This window comes from Pinus tabuliformis, chromosome 1_1, assembly GCF_031772625.1.
Source record: "Pinus tabuliformis cultivar Carrire ecotype Pingquan chromosome 1_1, CPIR1, whole genome shotgun sequence".
NCBI classification, from domain to species: Eukaryota; Viridiplantae; Streptophyta; class Pinopsida; order Pinales; family Pinaceae; genus Pinus; species Pinus tabuliformis.
Genome location: NC_142297.1, coordinates 465,613,806 through 465,617,650, shown reverse-complemented (window position 1 = coordinate 465,617,650; position 3,845 = coordinate 465,613,806). Strand labels below are relative to the sequence as shown.

General features: G+C 34.6%; 1 pseudogene; it reads left to right on the top strand.

Annotated features, from left to right (window-relative positions):
- On the top strand, window positions 1–901 carry LOC149213766 (scarecrow-like protein 1 pseudogene; annotated as a pseudogene).
- The last annotated feature ends 2,944 nt before the right edge of the window (window positions 902–3,845 follow it).

Below are 3,845 nucleotides of genomic sequence, written 5' to 3'. Positions count from 1 at the left end.
ATGGATGTGGAATCAGATGTCCAACCATGGATACTTAAGATAAATCCATATGAGGTTTTAGTAGTAAACTTTGCATTCCAACTGCATCACATGCTCGATCAAAGTGTGTCTACAAAGAACCCATGTGACCGACTTCTGAGGATGGTGAAGTCTCTCAACCCTAAAGTAGTCATAGTAGTAAAACAAGAGGTTAACACTAATAATACACCTTTCATCCCCCGGTCCATGGAAGCATTAAACTATTACTCATCAGTGTTTGAGTCGCTAGATGCTACACTTAAAAGGGATAGCAGAAATCGTATGAATGTTGAAAAACAATGCCTTGCCTGAGACATAGTGAACATAATTGCTTGTGAGGGAGAAGAAAGGATTGAGAGGTATGAAGTTACAGGAAAATGGAGAGCTAGAGTGATTATGGCAGAATTTAGTGTATATCATCTCAGTGCTAATGTTAAGGACACGGTTAAATCTTTGCTCTGTTAATCATATTGCAATAGCTATAAGACTAAGGAAGAAGGAGGAGCTATGTATTCACTATTTTGGATGGTTCGACAAAATTCTCATTGCAACATTCTGCTTAGCATTGAGAGGCAAGGACTATAAGAATGTTCTTGTACACGAATTTCTTACAATTTATCAATACCATTGTTGAAATTGCATGTGACTTTAATGTGTGTGAGGGAAGAGTTTAGAAACCTGACACAATAACTTATTATAGGGGTAAAAGATGAAACTAATTTAAGGAAACAATGGTTTTTACCTGTCCTGTTCAACCAGGGATAATAGTGATAGTTATTCGTTTGTATTTTGCTTCCTTATCCAGGTAGACAGGAAAATGCTAAGGCTTGCTAAAATCAGTGATATGCCTGCGGGTAATTGGATAGAGATAGTTACTATTTAACTTTCAAGAACTTATGCTTCACTAGCTAAAAAGTTTTGGATTTTTTTTTTCTTATGACCTTGAGTACAGAGTCTCATAATCAACTAGATGAAAAATCAAGTCTATCTTTCAAATGCTTGAACCAGGACTATATCACGGATATTACAGCAATAAAAGAAATAATTCTAGTCTATAGAAAGGTAGCATAGTAATAACATACTTGAGTTTTCGGGGTGCTTCAAACAATCTCGTCCTAAAGATAGGATTCCAGGTTGTTTGCAGATTTTAATTGGTGAGGTTGGCTCTAATTTTGGAACTTTGTTGGCTCTGCTACAGGTATCATTTTGCACCAAATCTTCGCCAAGCCTTTTTCATGGACTCACTAAAGGACTCTCATTTTCTGCATCCTTCATATGAGTAAACCTTCGACCCAGCACTGGTTTTCAATACAAACTTTCAAAGAGAGAAACTGGCAGTTTGGAGCAGGTTACAAGACCTCCTTCTATAATGAACAGAGATGACCCCGGAATGTGGCAAAAGTTCTCCCCTTCAGCCGGTGCTAAAGAAAACAAAGAGCTTCTCTCTAAAATCTCTAACGGCGTGCTTGGATGGCCTACCAAAACTACAAAAATGTACCATGAGTTTTCCTCTACGTTGTTATATTGTGAAGGATAGTGTTTCCCTCAATTACTAACCGTTCCAATAGCCCCTGCTTCCTGATCCATTAGTTTTGACTTCTCCAGACACTAAAGAGCATTAAAGATTGTATTCCATTGCACAAAGATGAGCTGGAAGGGAAAACCCTTCGGAGCATAGTATTTCATGTTGAGGTATCAAATTCTTGGTTCCATGCAAATAGAAACCGCATGAAGATATCTACGAACCACTTGAACATTAAAAATGTTCAGTCTCAAAACTCTGAAGTAAATTTGTAAAGAATGTAGCATTAGCTTTCTTGGCTTAGTGAAATCCCTAATGTTCTATCCTATTTGCCAGTCTTAAAAATCTCACGAAAACCTGTAAAGATTGTGGCATTGTGTACGCTTAGCCTCTAAAAGCCCTAGCTTTCTATCTTCTTCTGTGTAATTTGAATAGAACACCATCAAATACCAGAATTATCAATTCCCATTCTCCAAAAACTTTGAAATGTGCGGAACTGAGACAGAAATCATTCAATCAAACCACTCGAAATGCATCTGAATGCTGATCCATTAACTCAAAGAACTTCTTCCCAAACTCTGCCGTTTTTTAAACAAAATTTTGAGCACAACCTTGTCTAGTCCATTTATAGAGAGCGTTAGTTTATGAAATCTTGCCTGTAAGCCAAAATAGAGTCAAAATTTTCCATTGAAAGCTCAGAATAACTGAACCAGAAAGAACCCTTGTGAAATTTGTTGCTTAAAACATTGTTTTGAGCACGACCTCTTTCATCAGATTTAGTTTAGATAATACGATAGCTTATTTAATGAAATATTTCTAGAAAGTCGAAATATGGCAAATTTTTACAGTCAAGAACTCTAAATAATTTCATTAGGACAAAGCGTAGAGGATTCATGACGGCGACAAGAAAATAATGGCGCTTTGCAATTTTAGCACTCTCTTGCAGAAAAATACCTTTTCTGAACTCGTTTTGACCACGAAGAAACGCAGATGAACTGTTGGAAGTCGTGCAGAGAGAGATCTGGTGGCTCGTGGATCAATTCTGGGGCAATGTTTATGCGATTGCAAACCATGATTGTTCAAATGCGAGCTACTGAGCTCGTTGAGAGGGATACGCGCAATGGCGCCAAACTACCAAGAGGATTTGAATTTAAAGGCAGGATAGAATATCTACCGTCCGATCATGTCATCGACGACCATATATTTGTGTTTCAGTAAAACGGATTTTCAAAGAATTTGAAATATTATACATTTTATTATTTAAGCTGAATAATAGTTTTACTTGGAAAAATAATTGGGCACATCAAATAAAATATTGATGCGACGGACATAGAACTCTGAAACAATAATGCACCCTTCTCTAGCTGATGTGTCAGTGCTTTCTTTGAAGTAGAACTTAAAGAATTTGAAATATTATATATTTTATTATTTAAGCTGAATAATTTTTTTACTTGGAAAAATAATTGGGCACATCAAATAAAATAATGATGCCACATCCGGACATAGAACGAAACAATAATGCACTTTTCTCTAGCTGATGTGTCAGTGCTTTCTTTGAAGTATTATGAGAGTCCTAGGCTTTGTAGATGGATAGAATTTAAGAAGACAAAGGAATGAGCCTAAACCTAAGTGTGTGGGATAATAATGGTTTATCTCAATTTTTTGAGCCACAAAATTGATATAAATTAAGATTCTACATAAATCAATTAAGTAATTATTCATTATTAAATTGGGATTTTATATAAATTAATTGATTATTTATTAATGTTAATTTCATTTTATAATTTTATAGTAATTTTTAATAGATTTTTGTTAAAGATAATTATTTGAGCTATTATTGTATCAAGATTTTTGTTGTGTCTTTTATTATTATATTTTAATCCACTTTAAACATGCTCAAAATATGTTTTCATCTTCATTTGTGGAGATTATCTACTTGCATATTCAAAAAGTTTTGATGTAGTTTTTGCCTTAAAAAATGACTATTGTGATTGTGATGGTGAGAAATTATTCTATAAACAGTGTTAAGGGTTATTTAGAATAAATGAGAAATTCTTTTTGAATATATAAGACTAATCTTTGAGAGAATAGATATATATTCCCTAATTATCACATAAACAAGGGGTTAATCTTGCATTTAGTGCTTTATCTCTGTGGAGTTTCGCTAAACAAAGGGAATACCTCCTCCTGCGTGACTTCGATTGTCCCTCCCTCTTACAGGATTGCAAAGCATTAAGAATTGAATCTTCTTTATTTTAAAGATGTAGTCTTGTCGAATATACCAAAAACATAGTAGGATTCTTTC